Below are 23019 nucleotides of genomic sequence, written 5' to 3'. Positions count from 1 at the left end.
TCCAAAGAACACCGTGTTATGAATTGCTCTGACTCAGAGCATGTTTCAATAAATAAGCCCTCTGTACGAGAGGTGTATTGTAATAGTTACCATGCAGAATGACTCTACCAGTGGTCTTTGACCCCGGTATCTGTTACGTGAACTCCATTTTATGTCATCTATTTTCACAGTCGAAGCGTTAGATAAAACCATAATATTTACTATTGCACATTTGCTCAGTGTCGGTGTAATATATTGCTAGGCAACATGCTGCAATGAAGCAAAGGGGTTGGGGGAGGAAGAAGACAAAAAAAAAAAAAGTCGTTTCACATTTCATTCAAAATGCTAGCTAAAGGAACAAACGGGAAGTGTGCTTTGTTTCCAGACTATCCTAGTGTGATGTCAACCCCAACTGGTAAAAATTAATGGAGCAAGGGATTTTTTCGTGTGTGCTGATTAATTTAATCACCTGTGAGCAGTATTCTGTTGGCAGTCAGAGAAAAATAAGGCGTTATTTATTCACTAGACAAATTCCAGTGGCAACAGACAGAGTGATTTCCCCCTTCTCCAGTTTCCACCGCCTCTAGCCGTCATCAAGAACCCAGAATTGGGCAGCAAAGGGCTCCTCGCTTTTTACCGTAAAGCAGGTGACAACTGCAACAATTAGAGCTTCTGAGTCCAAAGTGCAACTGGCCTGAAACTAAAAATACCTCATTGTGGCTTCCTTGCTTCCATCAGAGAACCAAGATTTCCTCGCTCCGGACCTAGGCAGTACTCACAAGAGTGATCTAGACCAGTCGTAAATTCAAGTAATCCCACTGTTCTCTTCTGGGACAGACATTGGGTAAAATGAAATCTTCAAGAAGAGATGAGCGGTGTCCTACCTTTGGGAGTCAGCACGGCATTTTGCTCTACGGATTCCAGCGATCAGGCAGTTTGGCTGGGGAAAGACAAAGGGCGAATTTGTTATTTATTATTTCCAGAACAACAAATCACTGAGGTACAAACAGAGCAAAGCCAAATCAAAAATCTGCAGTGTGTCCATAAACGTTCAACACTTCACAAAGTACCATCCCACTCCACTGTATGGGACATTGCCTCAGTGAGATGCCCTTCCGAAACAGTTATTTTGCTTTCATTTCTTTAGTTTCAGACTCTTAGATACATAGGTAAATCAGGACGCGGACCTCCATACAGTCACTGCACACAGTTACACAACCTAACACAATACAACGTACACCACTGATCCTTGACTAATAGACTACATTACATATGACTTTTTCAATCCGCCCCCCCCCCCCCATAACTGAGGCTTCGGTCAAAAGAAACAGCCGTCCTCAAGCAACCTCGATTTTATGATTTCCCGGATAATGGGAGGGCCCCATTCACCACGGTTTGCGTGCCCGTTCCGAGAAGCAGAGGGATCACTTAAAATTAATCGAACGAGGTATTCATTTCTACGTTGCGGCGCTTCCCGAACAGGGTGACCAAAGGTTTCTGAAGTACTCAATGCAACAGAGAGCAGAGTTGTCAGAGTGTGGAAACTAGAGCGGGGAGGTGGAAAAGGAAGAAGTCCGAGAAGGAGAGATGGGGCAGGAGCTGAGGGAGGAAATAGAGGGAGATGGTAACAGAGGGAGAAGAAGAGAAAGAAGTGCAGAGGCGCGCACACGAACCAAATTTCGAAAACACACACACACAGAGTAATCACCCAAAAGTCTTCGTACAGAATAGAGTCTGCCTTTCCCCCGGCTGCTTCTAGCAATCAAGCAATCGATGGCATTTACTTATCTCCCACTCTACAACAAAAGCAAGACTCATGCACAGCGTCCACAAGGAACTTAGAAACTAATGCAGCCTCATCTCCCCAGAGGTGTTGATGGAGCACCTACTCAATACCAAACACTTCTCTAAGTTCTTGGGTTTTGCCATAGACGCAAGGTCAAATTCCTTCCCCCCAAATCTGGCACCGGCATCGACAGGAACGGGGAGCTGAAGGAGGTAAGATTTATTTGCTCCTTTTCATTCACTCCATCACATTTGAGCGCTTACCGTGTGCAGAGCGCTCTACTAAGCGCTCGGGAGAGTACTACACAGTGCTCCCTCCGTATTTATTATTGCTGGTCAGCTCCTGATTTCACGTTCATCACGACCTTGCGCAAGTCATGGTGGAAACGACCTCGCGTGAGGAGGCAAACGGAAAACACGGCAGTGTGGCAAACGAGTAGCGGAGAAGGTCGCCCAGTAGCTGAGTTTTCCCTCGCTGATATTGTCACCATCAATCCGGGCATCTGGTTTCATCAGAGGACTCCCTCCCGCAACTCTAGTTAGAAATGCCTCTGACGCCATCCAAGTCCAGGCAGGACCTTAATGGGACCCACGAGGCCAACTCCAGATGGCGGGACGGCGGCCCAAATTTCAGACCGTCTCAACGAATGGGGGACAGCTGGTCAGGGTCTTCTGGAACATCCCTCCCACACGGTTCCAACCCATGCAGTTCGCAAGGAAAAGAGTCTTATCCAACAGCCCCGTACCTATCTAAATAAATACGAAAGATATGTGCCTCGCTACAGGGCAAGAGTTGCAGAAAAGTTTGTGTTTTCCTTTTCGTTTCTATTTTGATGGTGTCTGTTAAGCGTTGACTATCTGCCAGGCACAGTTCTAAGCGCTGGGGGAGGTACAGGTTAATCAGGTTGGACGCGGTCCATGTCCCCCACAGAGCTCACAGCCTTGATCCCCATTGTACGGATGAGGTAATTGAGGGCCAGGGAAGTTAAGTGATTTGCCCAAGGTCACATGGCAGACAAGCGGCAGAGCAAGGATTTAGAATCTGGGTCCTTCTGACTCCCAGGCACGGTCTCTAGCCACCAGGCTGCTCCAAACTTTTCTGCGTAACATTATAACCGCTGAGAATTCCCCTGGCAACGGTGGGCGGAGACCGGCGAGAAATTAGATGTGGGAACCGTACCACTTGAGGCCATCCATTTGCTGTGGGCATAGTTAGTTTTAAAAAATGAAAACTTCCAAGGAATGCAGCCACCTCTTTTGTGAGAGGACCCGACGAGGAAGGAACTGTAATATCCAAACCGTCCAATCGCTCGTCTCATAGTACACGTACAGATTCCCTCTGAGAAGAGTGGGAGGTGTTTTACATTTTCAGATAGTAACATATTTGATATCTGTGTAACGTTAGGTCGAGCGCTAGAACTGACTTCAAAACAGTAAATATAAGGTGTTTAATTTTAGTTATGTAATGTCTGTCTCTAATCAAGTACACTTTGTCGGCCACAGGGAGAGACGACGCGATAAGCGAGCACCAAGGAAGGAATTGGGATTTGGATCAAGTTCTGCCTCTCTATCGTAACAGTAATTTGTACTTTGATTACACAGCATTCATCCTCAGAAATCTGTTCATTGGCGACTAAAGCCCAGATCATGCTTTTGGATGACGTCAATTCCCTTTCATTGTTATTGCTATGCGGGTTCAGTGCTTGGAGATACATTAAGAGTGCGAAAGAGACAACTAAGAAAACTTAAGATGGCATGGTGATTGACTGCTCAAAAAGTTAGTGGGGCAGAACAGGAAAATAGAGGAGAAGGTCAAATGATTATTTTTAGAGGCGACTGATGGTAAAGAAGTAAAATCAAGATGAAAGCTTAAGCTATGGCCAGGAAAGCAAATTGGGGAAAAAGATAAAAAGGCCTCATTTACAAAGAACGCCTGCAAAAACCCAGACAGACAAAAAGCTTGGGAATGGGCAAAGACCGTGGGTAGGTAGACGAAAACAAGTGCGCATGAAATGAATTAGTGATTTCGGACTTCCAGGTTTTAGGGTGGAAGTAGAAAAGCAACAACCTCAGAGTCCTCACCAAATCAGAGAGAATCTAGAAATGGGATCATCTGAAGGAACATGAGGATGCAATATTTAATCAGGTTCCCGTTGGCATTGGCAGGAGGAGTGCCCCTAGACCGTAAGCTCGTTGTGGTCAGGGAAAGTGTCCATTTATCGATTTATCACGCCGCCCCAGGTGCCCTGGCACACAGTAAGCGCTCGGTGAATACGACCGAATGAATGAGGGGGTGATACTCAATATGCTTTGCTCACCCAATCAGTTTTATTAGTTGTTTCCCACAAAGTCCCCATAAAATCAAAGAGTTAAGCCCCATTTCATGGGTGAAGGCAAAGGTTAAATGTCTTGCCTAAAACCACTCGACGAATCAATGGAAAGTGAGGCTGGAATTCAATGGAGTCATTGTCCTTAGAACAGTCCTTTCCTCATAGTGAGTGAGTAATGCCCGAGTTCCTTCCCCTTCCCGATGCTCGCATTCAGCGCGACATCTGACGCAGGCCAATGTGTAATCTAGTCATCGGAAGGGGAGGAAATTGGATTTTCCCACTCTAAGTAGTGGGCGAATTCATTTTATGCTAAATGTGGTACGTCCTCTCTTTCACAGATGTCTTACTTCCCTAGGCCCCACACAACCACGCTCACCTCAACGCAGCTACGCCAGGTGGGGTATGCGACGTTGCCGGCCTGATGCCCCAACTACTGCTCAATGGTGAGCTGAACGCGGGACCCTGAGAGCTAGGGACTCAGAGGCGAAAGAGAAAAGAGGGTTAGTCGTCGCAAACGTTCAACTCAACGCTCAGAAAGAGCGCAGCCTTTCTGTTTGCAAAATGCGGCCAGGACTGCAGTCCTAAATTGCCTTCTTCCCAAATTCCCTTCTTCCGACCCACACACACCCTTCATTATCAGCGATGTCTTCCGAGAGGAAGAACTATCTAGTACACTGCACACGGGATATAAAGGAAGCTAGTACTGTAAAACAGTCTGCGACAATGATGCCGTTGCTAAAGATGGGCAAGGCCCAGAAATTCCCCGTGGAAGTTTATATTGATGGAAAAAGCTGTTGACAGCCTGAAAACCTAAGCCAGGTCATTTGACGCGAGCATTTAAATATCCTAAGAGCAAAGTCATTTAAGAATTCAACCGATATTTTTATACACTGATTCAAAACAGTAGTTGAGGAGTTTATAAATCGAGGGGGGAGGGAGTCAATAAAAAGCGTGGCAATAAAACACTTTTCTGTGACTAACGATCTGTATTTGGAGAATCAGGCATCTGGGACAGCGCTACTTTTGAAGCCACCGTGCACACATACGCTCTGTGGCACAGAATTGGAGACGCATCTGAAATGCAGTGAAATCTCTGATTTGGGGAAATAACAGTATTTGGGGTGAAATGGAAACTTTTTACAGGCCAGTTTCTTAGCATCCTAAATAAAAGCTCTGGGGGAAAAAAACTGGGGATCAAACACGGGCAGGCAATCTGTTCTATTGTTGTGTTGCACTCTCCCGAGCGCTTAGTACAGCGCTCTTCCCACAGTAGGTAAATACAATCGATTGATTGGAACATTACCAGTAACGCGGTAGTAATGGAGGAATACAGCCAGTTCTCCTCAAACCCAGAGTTGCATTCTTGCAGGACTCTGTTTTAAAGAAACCCCTCACTGGAATATTCGCTGTACACACGCACACGGCTCTTCCTTCCGACCCCAGGGCAGGCCGCATTCAGACCGCCTTGCGTCACTGGAAGAACATTCCCTAATTCTGCCACTGCGTTCCAGCCAGACTTCGAAGTGAATGCATGCATTCTGGCAGAACCGAGTGTAATTTGGAAAGGAAGCCACGTTTACTTGTAGTTGATACGAGTGTCTGTTTTGCATAAATGTGCTATCTCTCTGTGTTCTTTACACATACAGTATGTGCGGTAAAGAGGAAAAGTAGCCAGAAAAGACCCCAAACAAAAGAGCACTATGCAATCGGGGAATATCCTTTAGTGGGACCCTACTGACTGCTGTGACGCTGAGAATCAATGTATGGATGTAAATGAATGATTTACTACGGGGCAGTGACTCTGGGAAAGAATATGGCTCTGTGTCCGTGCACACTCCAATAATAATAATGATTGTCATATTTGTTAAGGGCTTACTATGGGTCAAGCCTTGTAATGAGTGCTTCCTGATCATCAAGTTGGAAATTATAGGAACGACAACGATCCTATCTGCTAAGCTCTTACCATGTGCCAAGCACTACTCTAAGGACTGGGGTAAGAGAGGTAATCAGGTAGGACACAGACCCTGTCCCACCCGGGGCTCATAGTCTTAATCCCCATTGTACAGATGAGATAACTAAGGCACAGAGAAGCGACATGCCCAAGGTCACACAGCAGACGGGTGGAGGAGCCGGGATTAGAACCCAGGGCCTCTGACTCGCGGGCCCGTCCTCTTTCCACTGGGCCAGGCTGCTTCCCATACTGTCTGTCCCATGTGGGGCTTTCAGTCTAAAGGGAAGGAACCACAAGTATTTCATCCACATTTTACAGACGGGGAAACTGAGGAGCAAAGTCGTCAAATAACTTGCCCAAGATTGCACAGCCGGCAAATGAGAGAGACAGGATTAGAAGCCAGGTCCTCTGACTCCCGGCCTGTGCTCTTTCCACTAGACCACACCGTTTGTTGCCATCAGGCTGGTGCAATGAATATGGAATGATAGAAGTTTGAATTCATGTAGTTGCTTTTATTCCAAAATGCTAAAAAGTGAAAACGTCTAAAGGGGCACAGGCGGTTATTTTATTGTATTATACAGCATTCCTAGGCAGAGGAAAAAAAACCATGAAAGTTGATCCTGTGGTGACCTCCACAAGAATATACATACATTTCTAGCCCCTGAAATAGTGACTGATTCACCAAATCCCAATGCTGGTTCGTTCCGGACAATATTTGATTAATAACTGCACTGTTTGGACGAAATATTTCTTTTTAATTAGGTATCAGATGATACCTAGATCAACTCCACGTAATGCGACCAAGGTCCACAGGCTTTGCCATCTCTCAACACGGTGGGGGTGCTGCTTGCAAATGGATTATCCTCATTCTAACATCTTAAAAATTAACTATTCGTAATGACTCCCCTTAAACTTGCAACTTTTCCGACACGCACGTAATTTATGCAGGATCAGATCAAACCTGGCTACTAAACCCAGCTCTGCCCCGTGTCTGCCGTGTGACCTCGGGCAAGTCACCTTTCCTGTGCCTCAGTTACCTCATCTGTAAAATAGCGATTAAGACTGTGAGCTCAATGTGGGATGGGGACTATGTCCAACTTGATTTTCTCGTATCTAACCCAGTGCCGGGTACGGTACCCGGCACCCTCTAAGTGTTTAAGAGATACCATTAAAAAAAATTAAAAAGCCCAGGGTGAGAGATTAGAGGCTGGAGAATCTACTAACATGTGTTTTCACGATATTCTCCAAGGCCTCAAAACTTTGAAATACTTCTCAGTCTTAAAGAGAACAATGTGTGTGAATTGCCTGTCCAATACTTAGTTCATATTTGATCATTTATATAAACAATGAGACTGTCTGTGAATTAATTTCCAGACATAAAGGGCTATATAAATGCCAACTAATAGGTCACATCTGACATATATTTGTGCTTTTTTGGAATCACTTTCAGATATTGTCAATGTTACAAATAAAATTATGGGATATGATATATAGCTCTGTCCCTATAGAAACAGATATACCAGCTTTGTAGAAAATCATTTGCCCTTCTCTTCTATTTAAGGACAAAGTATTCAAAAAGGTTACTTCAATTTCCTCTCCTCAAGCTACCTTATTAGAATACCACGATGCATACTTTGACATGACCACTCAGAGAGCTTTCTGAAAATAATCCCAGGATCAAGCGTGCAGAGAGACATAATCACCTCCATCCTCACCCAAAATGGCGGATGTTACTAAACGGGATATACTCTTTATTTTTGCAGTGGTGTGGGAAAGTTCTGATTCCAGATCTCTGCCTCGGATCCAGTCATCTAGCATCTTCCCTTTGGATTTAAATATAGTTTGTTCTGTTAACACATTGACTCACACGAAGATCATTTATACAACAACTCAACTTGATTATCTACTACAACTGCAAGCTAACCCACCCACCGAAAGCAAACAATGATTCTTAATGAGATGATCATAAACCGGGTAAAAGGGCCCTTAGATGGGTGCAGCTCATCTCCCTGGGGCCTGTTTCAAGTCCTCCTAAATAAAGGCTGTTTTAAAGCAGTGACATTATAGGAATATCTGTGTTTTCGTTAGGCACTTACTATGGGCCAGGAACTGTACTGAACCCCAGTCCCACACGGGGCTCACAGTCTTAATCCCCATTTTACAGATGAGGTAACCAAAGCCTCATTTGCTCAAGGTCACACAGCAGACAAGTGGCGGAGCAGGGATTCGAACCCAGGTCCTTCCGACTCCCAGGCCCGTGCTCTCTTCACTAGGCAGGCTGCTTCTCTAAGGGCGTCTCTTCCCCACTGCCGAGGAGGATCTGGCGTTGACCTCCAAGTAGTTCTAATTTTTCTTCGATTTTGACTGGGAAGAACAGGCAAGCGATTGACACGATCAAGGGGTTTTTGTTATTCCTTAACAAGTACTCGTCAAGGAAGTAACTCTCCCATTGGAGGAGAACTAAGCGTAAAAGGAACTCATCATAATTGCCCATGACTACTTAAATAGCGCCAGAGACACAAAATGCTCTCTCCGGTGGGCATTACTGCTTAAACTGAGCTTTTCACTCCGTGAACCTTAAATTTTACCCTGTGGAACCGAAGCTGGGAAATGGTTAACCCCTTTAATATAAGCCATCTTCCACCTAACCGATTTATTCTCATCAACCAATCCAAGGCGTTTATTGCGCCCTAACTGTGTGCAGAACACTCTACTGAGCTCTTGGGAGAGTACAGTCCAACAGGGCTAGCGGACATATTCCCTGCCCGCAACGAGCTTACAGCTAGAGGAGCAGACGGTCATGAATATAAATTAATTTACAATAGATGATTTCAAGATACATATATAAGAGCCAAGGAGTTGAAGGTGGAGTGAAAAATCTAATGCCCCAAGTTTCCAATTGATTAAATGACGCAGAAGGGAGAGGGAGCCAGGGAAACGAGGCTTAATGGGGGAAGGCCTCTTGGAGGAGATGTGACCTTAATAATCTTTTGAGGTGGGAAGAGTGGTGGTCTGGAATATCTAGAGGGGGAGGGAATTCCAGACGAGGGGGAAAGGGGTCAGCGGTGAGACAGACAAAATCGGGCCCGTTGAAGTAAGATGGTGCTAGAGGATCAAAGTGTGGGGGCTAGGCTGTACTAGGAGATGAGTTTCAATTCCTGCCGAGAGCATGGTTGATATAATGCTATTCTTCCATGAGGACAGGGTTTTCGAGAACTCTAAAACTAAGTTACAGTAGGAATGACCGAACCGAGAGCGTTCTCGGAAACTCTGCTTGGCCATTTTCTAATCGTCCCCCTCAGTGATACCAAATAAGACTTATTAATACGGTCCAATGGAATCATCGTTTGCCATTACCTTGCCATGAAGAGTGTCTGGGGTGAAAACTGGGTTGAGAAGCAGCATGGCCCAGTGTAAAGAGCACGGGCCCGGAGTCGGAGGACCCGGGTTCTAATCCCGGCTCCGTCAACTGCCTGCTATGTGACCTTGGGCAAGTCCCAACGTCTCCGTGCCTCATTTCTCCTGTTCTCCCTTCTATTTACACTGGGCGCTTCATGTGGGACAGGGTCTATGTCCACCCTAATTAATCTGCACCTACCCCAGAGCTTAGCTCAGTGTTTGACACATAGTAAGCACTTAAACCCCAGAAGTGACTCTTGGTTCTAAAAGGCGTTCAGGAGAGAGATCTATTCTAGCAAATGATGGCGTTACTCACAGGCCAAGAAAATCGCTTGGCTGAAATATATGGGATACTTAGATGGTGATGTCTTTTAGGGAATTATTCAGCCAATTTTCTGACGTAGACCCAGTGGGTAGGGCTTAGAGTTGCATTTTGATCAAGTCACCGGAGGCGGCTAAACTCTATTTTTTAAACCGTTCCCATTTATCCCAGCCCAATCAGCCCCCACGTTGCTTAACCCGGGGAATCTCATCACGTGCCTATCATGAATGAAGCAAGGTTCTCCTCCCCGGGGGCCTCTTGAGACCGTTAATGCTATCAGTGGGAAATTTGGTTCATTTTCCTAGTTACATGCTTTTTCTCAGCATTATTGTACTTGGGGTTGGGACGGGGGGCGGGAGAGGCTCTTCCAGCACACCAAGGAAAAAAAATCTCTAAATGAATAAACAAAGCTTCCCTGTGACAGGACTGGCAGGATACTAGGAAATAGCCTTGAGCTACAGTGTTCGGGTCGTTGAAACAGCAAGATAGGAATTAACCTGGGAGGCCGCATCGGGGAATGTGTGTGTGTGTGTGTGTGAATGGAAAATAGCTGGCCTCCCACACAATGGGAATTCCATCAAAACTATGTGCTGGGTATGGGAGGAGAGAAAAAAAAAATCTGTTTAGGAGATCACTAAGGAAACCCAGATACATTATCACTGCCAAAGTACAGAAGACAGTACAGTCAGTGACTGACTCGAAATGACTAAACCAGAGAACTCAGAGTGTTGTTGATCTAGCAGGAACCTATAAAGAAAAAGTTTTGAAAAACAGCTACAGGGACAGGACGCCTCCCATTTGACATCACTGGGGAATATAACTATAGCTTATTTCATGCCTGCGGCTTTCTGTGATCGGCAGGAGTCAAAATAGATGTGCTTTCTGAAGCATTTTTCGGGGTTTCTTACTCCGAGTTTCTAAACTGTGACTCCTGCACTGCAACTTTCAAACCCAAGGACTTCATGCTCTTGACACCTTGAAAATATAATTTGTTTTGATATTTGTGCAAATACATATTTCAGAGGCTCCAAAGTCTGTTTTAACCTTGGATGACAGGCATTTTCCAAAGTGGGGCAGATAGAGAGATCATGCCCTTGGGGAGATGTAGTGTTTACATGTGTGTGTTCAGATAGAGATACATTTGTTTGCACAAACTATACACAAAGTTGTTTACAGTTGCCAAATCCATGAATGCCTTAGCCACGTTATAAGAAGAAGCTCTCCTATCATGCACATTCATTTTCCTTCCCCCAAAAAGTAAATGAACACTGTTGACGAGGCCTATGCAAAAAGCTACATGTTGAAGTTGTTTTTAACCACTTTCACCCTAGGAAAAGGTACACTTAGGAATTTCTGATGCAAATTCGTTTATTGGGGTCCAAATAAATTCGAGCCACGAATACATATTTACTCAAGCGTAGGATTTAAAACATACGTCAGCATTTTGCCGATAACATCCCACCCTCAATCTATCTCTGTTTTGCAAAATACACTTTCTGGATCCTTTTCGGATGTTATCTTGCATTATTTACCACAGCTGGTGCATTTTGGTCAAGGCATCAAAAATGCAGTCTCGTGCAATAGCCAGGAATTTGTCCTCTTCAAAAGGGGCAACTTGGGGAAACGTGAAAACATTATCTTTATATACCTCTGCCTAGCATGGAGAATTGGATAAGCATGAAACAAGAAGCCCGGATAAGAACTGTACTATTATGGAACATTTTACCTCGCGGTCAATCTATTTGTCTCATCCTGTCAACAGTGGAGCAAACATCTTAAAATAAACTGTTTTGTTCGCTGGGACTGGGTTACTATACATTATATTACTTATTATTTTTTGGCTTTCAGCTCGTAACAGACGTGCTTCCAGAAAAGGAAGCCTTTACCCGACGTGGACAAGACTCTAAACCACACTGAATAGAAATATTTTAGTCTTATGCATGGCAGGTCATCTGCATGAAGGGAATGGATTATCTATTTATTAAATGAGAAGAATATAATACGGCGAGGCCCCTAGCAGAAGCGTAAGAAGGATGAATCCCGTAATTCAGTTCGTTTGCAGGTCAGAGAATGAAAGGAAGGAGAGAGACGTGAAAATGGGATGTTAGCGAGGCCACGATGGGATCGCTTCTGCATCAGAGTTGCAAGGGAAGTGAGGGGCTGATGTTGTGGTTTCCGCGGCTGCTGCTGTACCTTGGACTCCGAGCTCTGAAGAGCCTGAAATACTTCGCCTCTAGCCAAAGCACCTTACTGATTTTTTTTTTTCCATCTTCTATATTTGGTCTTTATCTCTTAAGTCGTATTAGCGTTTCTTCGCTGCGGATGTGTCTGTCGCCACTCCGCTTCTCCCCTTTTATGTTCTAGGCCTGTGAGCCCTTTGGGAGCTAAAGACTGGGCCCGATTTCCACCCGTCAAATATTTCCCAACTCTGAGGACAGCGTTCTGCACACAGGAAGCGCTCGGCAAATGCTACGACTAAGCCTAAGTCCCGGCTGTGATTGCTCCGGAGACATAGGCCGGGGGGGGGAGCCAACGATAAGGTCAGAGCTGAAGCCCGTCAGTGGGTGGGGACTCTATCTGTTGCTGATTTGTACATTCCAAGCGCTTAGTACAGTGCTTGCACATAGTAAGCGCTCGATAAATACTACTGAATTCATATAAATTGAATGAGCTGATCTGGGTTCAAGTCCCGGTTCCACCACTAGCTGCTGGGTGACCTCAGGGAAGACACTTAACCTTTCTGGACCTGTGTCCTCCTCTTTAAAGTCAAGATACTCATTTCCTCCTACCTCATGGGGAAGGTGGGAGGACAGGAAGTGATAAATGATGGGAAAGAGCATTGAAAAAATAGGTTTTAAGCAAATCCAAGGGAAAACTTAAAGGGAGCAATTGAACTGGAGAAGCTGCAGTTCCAAGGATCCTGTCACAGGGTTTTCTGGGGTTCCCGCCCTGTAGGGAAAAATAAAAATCACTTCTCAAACCTGTTGCAGATTAAATCTCTGCTTTAAGCGAATTCACCCAGAAAGTAGTTCTGCTCCTTCCTTCCAGCCATCCCTGTCTCCGAGAGTTCTGGGCCTCTCTCCATATTCTCTAAGCTCATCTGCCTTTCTCTCCTGGTTCCCGTGCGCTCCCCTCCTTGCTGGATCTATTTTGGGTTGTTGTTGGTTTTTTTTTTCTTCCCCTACAGCACCAACAATCTGACCATCTCCTCATTCAGGGGTTTTCCCTTCCAGGAAACCACAAAGTTGGGGCCGGAGTGAGAAGAGCGGCAACAGGTGAGGAGGAGATTTTCTTCTCCTCCTCAGATCGACCCCAGGCCCCACCTCCTCAGAGAAGCCAGAAGGGTGATGGGGCGGTGGGGGAGGAGAGATGCTTTTATTCTCTTTCTCCTCACTGACCCAAATGCCACTTCAAGGGAGAGTCGGGCTTAGTCATAATATTCACAGGAGATGTGACCTCTGCACATAGTAAGCGCTCTTTAAATACCACTGCTTGATCGATCGATTGACCTCTGTCTGGGTCATCGCCTAATGTTGACAGCTTCCACCCACTGTGACTGGCAGGGAGGGCTGGCTCCCGGAAGGTGCAGAGGCAGGGGAAGGAAGAGGAGGAGCGTTCAGGAAGAGAGAAAAGGAGCCAGAGGGTCGGGCCTGAAGCTCCGGAACCATCCAATCGGCTGGAGGAGCTGCGGAAAGGCAGAGACGTCCGCAGGGGGAGAACAATAAGGGCAGTAACTGGAGAGAGAGGGGACCGGCGGGGTCCAAGGAAAAAAAGCCCACAGGCAGATCAGATATTGCTTCTGAAGCATCATAAATAAGCAACGCTCAAGGGGAGAGTACCTTAGTCATCCCCGTCTACGGCTTCTCTGGAATTTACCGGGTGCAATCTGATTCACTCATTCATTCAATAGTTTTTATTGAGCGCTTACTATGTTTGTAATGCCAGATCACCTGAGGGATGATTTATTTATATTTATTTTACGATATTTGTTAAGGGCTTCCTATGTGTCAGGCACTGTACTAGGCACAGGGGTAGGAACAACCTAAGCAGTCTGGACACAGCCCACGTCCCACGTGGGGTTTGCGGTCTTCACCCCCATTTTACGGAGGAGGGAACGGAGGCAAAAGTGACCAAGCAGACTAGTGATGGAGCTAGGATTAGAACCCAGGGCTTCAGACTCCCAGGCCCACCACTCTATCCACTAGATCAGGCTGCTTCTCAGTGTAAACCTGGCACATTAACCAAAGGTCAAGAACCTCAGACTTCCTCAGGCTAGATTCTAGAGGCAGGAATCCTTCACCCAAACTGCCCGAAATTTCCTAAGACTCGCCAATATGAAGATTGGCTATTTCTCACTGTACTACTTCATACTGGAGAAGCCGCATGGCCTAGCGGAAAAGAGGACAGGACTAGGAAAACAGGAACCCTGGGTGCTAATACTGGCTCCACTTATTCTCACCAGCAAGACACAATTGCTCCGGGACTCAGTTTCCTCATGTGCAAAATGGGGATTCATTATCCGTTCTCTCTACCACTTAGATGTGAGGCCCACGTGGGATAGGGACTGAATCTGATCGAATTGCATCGAACTCCAGCACTAGCAGAGTACTTGGCACGTAGTAAGCACTTCACAGTGAACACAATCATTATATTATTATCATGGACTCTTAAATCTTTCATAAAATCAGAATTAAGGCATTTTTCTGTCAGTAGGCGCCTCCCCCGAGCACAGAAATGCATTCAGTTTGGGGGATTACCATGTTTGAAATCAGAACCGGCCGTTTTTCCAAGTAGTTTCTTTGGCGTTAAGACTATTTCCTTCTAAATACAAAAGATGATCTAATAATAATAATGTTGGTATCTGTTAAGCGCTTACTAGGTGCGGAGCACTGTTCTAAGTGCTGGGGTAGACACGGGGGAAGCGGGTTGTCCCACGAGAGGCTCACAGTCTTCATCCCCATTTTCCAGATGAGGGAACTGAGGCTCAGAAAAGTGAAGTGACTCGCCCACAGTCACACAGCTGACAAGTGGCCGAGCCGGAGTTCGAACCCACGACCTCGGACTCCCCAGCCGCTGAGCCACGCTGCTTCTCTGAGGTGTAGTGCCGTCTTCTCAACTGACACATCTTCTGACACCCTTTGGAACTTCCCAACCCTTGACTCTTCTCCCTCCACCCCTGCCCGGCCACCGCCCCACCCCCCGTAACAACTTTAAGCCTTTCTCCGGTTAAGACAAATATAGCTATCGAGACATTCTGAAACTGATATTCACGCTACGGCATAGATTAGATTCTGAGTCCTCTTCCCTCCCCCTCTCTGTCTCCTGACGTTAAACGCTCTTGGTTTCAGATCTGGGGAGAGGGTGATTATGTTATCGGTGTCTAGGACTATTGAATAACAATAATTATCAGAAACAGAATCTACATGAGTTCATTTGGCACTTACGACTTCGACATAGTCTCCCAAAATACCTCTGGCCTATTCGAAGTCTAACAACATCATTCATGCCAGGAATAATAGCATTTTTCTGTCTAGCTCACAGTATAGTATTTTCATACTCAGAGGATTTATTTCACAGACAGTTTGCATTTGGCCAGGAGATGGGAAAGCATTTTTGCTAATTTTCAGTTGGAAAAGACTGTGTACTGTTGCGTTTTCTGACCGCAGAGGGGTAGTAAATAATTTGCACTGCATTTGGTGTGATTTTATTCTTATTATTTCCAAAACCTAGGATTTCTTTGTAGGGAAATTATCACATCGCTCACGAGAATCATTTGAGACCTCGTTGTTTTCTCCATCACATGTAGTTTCTTGGCACCGCTCCCTAAGTCCCTTTCCTTCTCCTCACTGCACCCATATCCATAGACTTCTGTTCATTTTAAAATGACCTTGAGGTTCAGTAACAGAAAACTACGAATGTGCGAGAGAACAGCAGCTTTAATATGGAGAGTGGCAAGTAGCGGGTCCCGCAACATGGGCAGGGTTGACCTTCTACTTCTGGAAAGGAACCGTTTCTCATTTTCAACCTACTAGCACGCACCAAGGCCGCCCTTAGGATGATGATGATAAAAATAATTGCGGCATCTGTTAAGCGTTTACTACGTGCCAAGCACCGTACAGAGCGCTGGGGTGGGTAGAAGGTCGGACACAGTCCCTGTCCCTTGAGGGGCTCTCAGTCTCAATCCCCATTTTACAAAGGAGGTAACTGAGGCACAGAGAAGTGAAATGACTTGTCCAAGGTCACAGAGCAGACGCGTAGCGGAGCCGGGATCGGAACCCGTGACCTCCTGACTTCCGGGCCCAAGTTCTATCCACTGCATCGCGCTGGGTAGAGACACACGGGGCAGCTGCCTTTGGCCCAGCCAACTAGGGAGCTCCATCAAGCGACGGCCCCGGACGGCCCCTTCCGGGAGTGACCAGGGGCCTCAGCCGGCCTCTTCGACTCCGACCTTTCCAGGAGGTGAGGAGAGGCAGCCTCGAAGTGTCAGAGGGAGGAAGGGATGTTGGGGGTTGAGGGAGGAAGGGGTGGGAGCGTCGGAAGGAAAATCTAAGATGGCGGCTTCTATCTTTAAAAACTCTCCCCGCCCCCCCCCCCCCTTAACCCCCTACCCTGGACCGACATTTTCTTGTTGCTTCTCTGCTCCTCCTGACAAGAGTTCCAGACAGTTCCAGGTATGCCCTGAGGGGCCTCAGCCTCCTCTCTGGGAAAAAGTGAGGAGAAAAAAATGGTACAAGATGATTTGGGAAGGAACTGGGGGATGAGTCAACGGTTAAACTTCCCTTCTACGCTACCCCCTCGGACTGTTGGGCTCCTGCTCCAGATTACTTATCTCCGGCGCTGCACGACGTCTTGTTAGGCTGTCTTTCTAAACATTAATTCCATAAGGCACTGGTCGCCGTCCTCCATATGGCAATTTTGTGAACTTTTCATTAACACGAGGCAGTGGCTCGTTTACTGATAAACTACCGACATTCTCTTCTTCGAATCCCTCCTCGGACCCTACATTTTCCAAGAAGCCTTTCTTGGCACTGCTTAAATCCTCGAAAATGGGGCTTCCTTTCGGCTCTGTGGGGAGAGTGAACAGTCCAGCCTTTAACTGAGGGACAAACCTATTTCTAGCGCTCTTACATTACAGTTTTGCATTACCGTCAAACAAGAGATGATCCTTATTCTAAGGCCTTTCAGTGACAGTGCTGTACTCTACTCCTTCACGCACAGTCGCTAAACCGCATAGCTAAATCAGGAGGTATCTCGGTCAGAAACGTTTGGGGATCGGGAGCTTTATTCTCCTTCTGCCTCCACCTCCTCGTGAGACCTGGGAAAAGACCTTGAAAGGGACCAAGCGGGGCCAGCTCCTCTAATGCACCATCTTTGCCACGTAGAATGCGATTTCCCCGCCCATAAAACGGAGATAACACTTTCTGCCTTTCATATTGTAGCTAGCGACTCACCTCCACTAGGAAGCTGTCCTTGAATGACATCAAATATCCCAAATCCATGACATATGGCAGAATTCTATGTTTAGTGACGTATAAATAGGAACATATCATTACCTCAGCCTGCAAATACGTGAACACCTCTGAGTATTTTTAATTATTTATCATGTCTTCTCAACTGAACCTCTCTTGGATAGGTATAATTTTTTTTTTTAAGAGAGCAACAGAGTAGGAGGATTCCTTTCGGCAACCGAAGTTCAATCCCCGAATCGATGACAACAAAGAGATAAAATTGACATCTAAGGTAGAGGGAGGCTACGTTTCCCTAACTAGCTTGAGGTGGTAATCTTCAGTACTGACAACCTGTGGGTAACTGTGAGATATCTTCAAAACTTCTACTAGAGGCCATCCAAAGTTTTAGCACACTTCCATCTTTAATATATTGAGAATTGCTGGGGGGAGGAAAAGACTTAAATTTTGAATTATTGATACCTAGGGTCTAAATGTCTAAAACATTGTAGCGAGTTATTTAAATAATAACATTCCCTGTACTTGACCCGTGCCTGCTTGTTCTTTGGCTTCTCAAATTTAATGCATTTCCTACGTGAATTATTTTCCTTTGGTTTTTAATGACTTGAACCCAGGATGTTTTCTCTACAGTCACAGTTCATGAGGACAATCCTTTCAGGATGCTGTAGATGAAATAATGCTGTTTTTGAATGGAGTTTAGATAAATGTGTATGTGAAACCGAAGAAATACAAATACGAATTCTTTAAATGAGTTTCCCGCGGTGTTTTCGGGGGCACGCGAGTACATATCCATCCGAAATGACAAAATTAAATAGCTGGTTTGATAGAAACCTTAACACGGCATAAGGAATGAGAATTAAAATGAAACTTGACCCTATGCCAGATCGACAAGCTCAATGTGACAGAAAGATCTGGCAGGTTGGGTGAATTTGGGTAATGGGGATAACCAATCAGGCTACCAGGCTAAATATCTTCATTTTTCCCGAGTAATTGAAACAAAAGCGTGCAGTGGGACTGAATTATTGGAATGATGGCTTAAATTTATTTTTAATTTGTCATCTGAAAATAATTTCAACTTATATTTTATCAGCGCAGCAATTACCTTATTACACTATATTACTTTGTGCCTACATTAATGAAAACATTATTCACTCATGGACAGCTCATTTTTACCAAGCAACTCCGATTTTATTTCTTTTTCCAGAAATGATCTGTTGGAAATCAGATGCACTCCCACTTTGCCATGTGTTTTCAATCGCCTGTCCCACAACGTTGGAAACCAAATCTCCTTCTGGTTATTTGGATATGATCTTCTTACAGTTTTAAACCCATTAAAATGCTTCCTAAAGCAAATGGAAAGTTGTAAATTTAAATGCTTCTGTGCATGCTAAACACGTTAACGCTCCCAGGGAAATAAAAATATGGATGTTCACGGCTGAGTGATCATCCCAGGTCGGGAAGGGGGTTATCGAAATCTACCCAGTCCCTTCCTCCTTTCAGGATCTTTCCTAAGTGAAGAGGTCTCACCTGGCTGGTCTTCTCTGGGACTGAGGCTTCTGTCATCCGTTCGCCAGAAACCCCAGCAGGGCTCATCCTGCCCGGTTTTTGGAATCATACCTCCTCCTCCAGGAAGCCTTTCTGGACTAAACTGTCATCTAATAATAATAACAATGCTGGTATTTGTTAAGCGCTTACTATGTGCAGAGCACTGTTCTAAGCGCTGGGGTAGATACAGGATAATCAGGATGTACCCCCGTGAGACTCACAGTCTTCATCCCCATTTTACAGATGAGGAAACTGAGGCACAGAGAAGTGAAGCGACTCGCCCACAGTCTCGCAGCTGACAGGTGGCCGAGCCGGCATTCGAACCCATGACCTCTGACTCCCAAGGCCGGGCTCTTGCCACCGAGCCACGCTGCTTCTCATACTGCTCATCTCAAACTGCAGGAACTTAAACCCACTCCCTAACCACTTAGTTACTTCCCCCACCTCTTCATTCCCACCCCGACCACACCTATTTACCTATCTTTGTACTCAGTTGCTTCCCCTACCTGTAATTTATTTTAATAACAATAATGATTGTATCTATTAAGCACTTAATGTGCCAGGCACTCTACTAAGCACCGGAGTAGATATAAGCAGGCTGGGTTGGACACAGTCCCTGTCCCACATGGGGCTCCCAGTCTCAATCCCCATTTTACAGACGAGGTAACCATGGAAGCAAAGTCACTAGGCCAAGGTCACACAGCGGACAAGTGGCGGGGCGGGGATCGGAACCCATGACCTTCTGGCTCCCAGGCCCGGGGTCCAGACACTGCACCAGGCTGCTTCCCATGCTTTAATGCCTACCTACCCCCTCAGACTGTAAGATCCTTAAGAGCAAGACCAGAGCCTCTCAACTCTTGTGCTCTCCGAAGATCCTTAGCACGGAACTCTGCCCTGATTGACTGACCGATTGATTTTAGCCCCTTCCCCCCCCCCCGAGCAGGAAAACACGCCCCTTCCAACCCACCCTCTGGGAAGATTTATTGCCATTGTTCTCGTCTGTCCGTCTCCCCCGATTAGACCGTGAGCCCGTCAAACGGCAGGGACCGTCTCTGTCTGTTGCCGACTCGTTCATTCCAAGCGCTGAGTACAGTGCTCTGCACATAGTAAGCGCTCAATAAATACTATTGAATGAATGAAAGAACTTCGCTCCCATCACTCCAAATGAAAGACTGTAACCGACCTTTAGAACCATCAGTGAGCATCAACAGAGGCTCCGGGTGACGCATCACGACGTCGAAGCGTCGGACCTCGATTCAGTATTACCGGGGACTTTTTAAGAGTTTGGGCTTTAGGGAGGACAGGGCCTGGGTCTCATCCAGGGATCCTGCTGCTGCAGTCAGCATAGCAGGAAGATCTTCATAAGTGACCAGAAAGGACTGACGAGTTTACTACCATTCTGATCCAAGAACGTATTCCTTTTCTTTCCTTACGCAGTGTTCATTTTTTTCACTATCCACGGTGGTTGGACCGACTTAAGAGGCTACCCCTTTTAAGTCCTTTCAAGCGCCTTTTCTTTTCTCATGCCATTTTTCCCTCTCCCCCAGGTTCCGGGAACACTGCAGTGAAGACGTGCAGCATCCTAGCAGTGGGATGGAATCGGGGGGGGGGACTCGGTTGCCGTGCGGGCAGGGAACCCCCTCTCGCCCTGAGTCGTCTGGCCTGCAAGTGGGTATCACCGTGTCCCTGACCTCTGAGTGGGTTATGGCCCTAGATTTTAGTCTAACCCAGCAGCTACTGGGTTGCTAGGCTCTTGGGTATAAATAATAAAAATAATTATAATGATAAGGGTATTTAAGCGCTTAGTATGTGCCTAGCACTCTTCTAAGCGCTGGGGTAGTTATCAGCTAATCAGGTTGGAGACAGACCCTGACCCACATGGGGCTCACATTCTTACTCCCCATTTTACAGCTGAAGGAACTGAGGCACAGAGAAGCTAAGTGACTTGCCCAAGGTCATACAGCAGACAAGTGCCGGTCCACCATGCGAACGGCTCACCTTAAAGCCCAGAGACACCGTACTAGGATCGATCAGATCGACCGGGCTCCGCTAAAGAGTACTGAGGTTAAGTTGGCCATTGTACAATGAACATTAAATAATCAGATAATTAGAGAAGCGGCGTGGCTCCGTGGAAAGAGCCCGGGCTTGGGAGTCGGAGGTCGTGGGTTCCAATCCCGGCTCCTCCACTTATCGGCTGTGTGACTGGGCAAGTCACTTCACTTCTCGGGGCCTCGGTTCCCTCATCTGTAAAATGGGGATGAAGACCGTGAGCCCTTCGTGGGACGTCCTGATTACCTTGCATCTTACCCCAGCGCTTAGGACAGTGCCTGGCACATAGCAAACGCTTAGCGAATACGGTCATAATTATTATCATTATTAACCTTACAAAGCTAAAGAGATCTCCAAAATATTACAATCAAGTAATAATTTCTTACCTTGCAGTTTGAGATGACCATTTGGTAGGGAAAACAATCTCCTTTCAAATATAGGATACTGTTATTGAGAACAAACACTTTACTAAGGCGCGATGCTCAGATTTAGCATCCAGAGACCATACGAAGCGGGCCCATCCTGACCCCACTCCTGCGTGACTGAAGACAGCTCCGCTGCTCCGCCCGTTAAGAACGACGCTACGTCAGATGAAAGGAGCTTGACTTGCAATGTGAATTTAAACTAGTAATTAATAAGAAATGAGTAGGTGTTTTTTTATTATTATTCATTATGTTCTTCTGCCTGATTAGGGATGGTACCGACGGGTATTTTGACATGACAAGTTGTCAGGAGCCAGAAAACCAGATGCTCTAGAGATGTGCTACAGGTCCACTGAGGTAATTTGGAAGAATAAGGACTGTCAGAAGCAATCAAACTAAGACATGAATCTCTATTAAAGGTTGTCACAGAACAGTCAGAAAAGACATTTCGGGAGACAGGAAGTGGAAGGCATCTGTGACATTCCACCAGCAGGATAAGAACGGTAGACCTTCAGTTGTCAAAAACCATTAAGGATCTCGACCGTACCGCCGATTTGGAAAGCCCTACCATTAAACCGCGTCACCTCCGATTTACATTCCAAAACAGTCAGACCGATTCATGAAACATTTAGACCCTCAGTTCTCCTGCCTAGTGCTTTCATTGAAGAAAAACCGGGGGACGAAAAATAAACAAATGCCCAAAGGAAACCTGGCGATCCGTAATTCCTCTTAATTGTAGAACATATTCACAATAACGATGATGTTGGTATTTGTTAAGCGCTTCCTATGTGCAGAGCTCTGTTCTAAGCGCTGAGGTAGATACAGGGTCATCGGGTTGTCCCACGCGAGGCTCACCGTGAATCCCCATTTTCCAGATGAGGGAACTGGGGCACAGAGAAGCGAAGTGACTTGTCCACGGTCACACAAGCGACAAGCGGCCGAGCCGGCATTCGAACCCATGATCTCCGACTCCCAAGCCCGGGCTCTTTCCGCTGAGCCCCGCTGCTTCTCTATACATCCCAGTACTCGCGACCCTGCTTGCAGGACATTTTCACGTCAGAGGAATCGCTGTGACACCTCGGCTTAACGTTATCCTTTCACTGTAGCGCAAAGGGATTACGAGGGTGAAGTGAAGACCCTCTCCGGGCAGCGCAACCTGGAAGGAAAGAAGCTTGCAGACCGCAGTCGCTAAGCGAGTTGGACCCGCCCTTACTTTAGGAACGTGACAACTATAACGGGCCACCATAAGAAGAAGATACTCTGTTCAGAGTGCTTAAGAGGAGGTGTTCTCCTTGTGTACGTGAAGTATACGCCTTGTACGCCTGCGCTCCGCTTACTCGGTGCTTCTCTACTGACCCTGGAGCAGCCGACACCGGTCACCGAAATGCCGTCACAAAGAGACGCTCTAGTGGGCTGGCTAATGAAGAGAACTAGATTCTTCATATTGTGATCATAATAATAAATACGGTCATTCGATTCACAGAACCACAAATGGCAGCCAAAGGTTTCCCATCTCCAAGGACCCTGGATTTATCTGTTAGGACTTTCAATTCGGGATTTATTCAGAAGAGCATTCTCCTTCAGTTCAGCTCGATACCCCGAAACCGTTTCTATCTGTTTATCACCTACTTAATGGAAATTTCTATTTTGTCAATGTATTTTCCTATATTTTACTCTTCTTCAAAATTGCGCTGTAAGCATCTGAAGGCCTCCAAAGGGCATTTTAAGCATTTACGAGAAGAGCGATAGGCAGCAAGATTTCGTATGTGAT

The 23019-nt window shown here is 46.1% G+C and overlaps 2 long non-coding RNA genes across 3 annotated transcripts in view; one reads left to right on the top strand and one right to left on the bottom strand.

Moving 5' to 3' along the window:
- Nucleotides 1–23019, bottom strand: part of LOC103170329 — a 497551-nt gene that overhangs the window by 325538 nt on the left and 148994 nt on the right. For both annotated transcript variants that reach the window (XR_005660707.1, XR_003763875.2), the window contains one exon: nt 864–919. This is a non-coding gene — a long non-coding RNA (uncharacterized LOC103170329). The remainder of the gene's footprint in view (nt 1–863; nt 920–23019) is intronic.
- LOC114816092 lies at nt 16084–21956 on the top strand. The gene is made up of 3 exons (XR_003763876.2): nt 16084–16225; nt 20325–20445; nt 21519–21956. It is a non-coding gene; the product is annotated as an uncharacterized LOC114816092 (long non-coding RNA).

Source organism: Ornithorhynchus anatinus, chromosome 13, assembly GCF_004115215.2.
Source record: "Ornithorhynchus anatinus isolate Pmale09 chromosome 13, mOrnAna1.pri.v4, whole genome shotgun sequence".
Classification (NCBI taxonomy): Eukaryota; Metazoa; Chordata; class Mammalia; order Monotremata; family Ornithorhynchidae; genus Ornithorhynchus; species Ornithorhynchus anatinus.
This window is presented reverse-complemented; position numbering and strand designations above follow the sequence as displayed.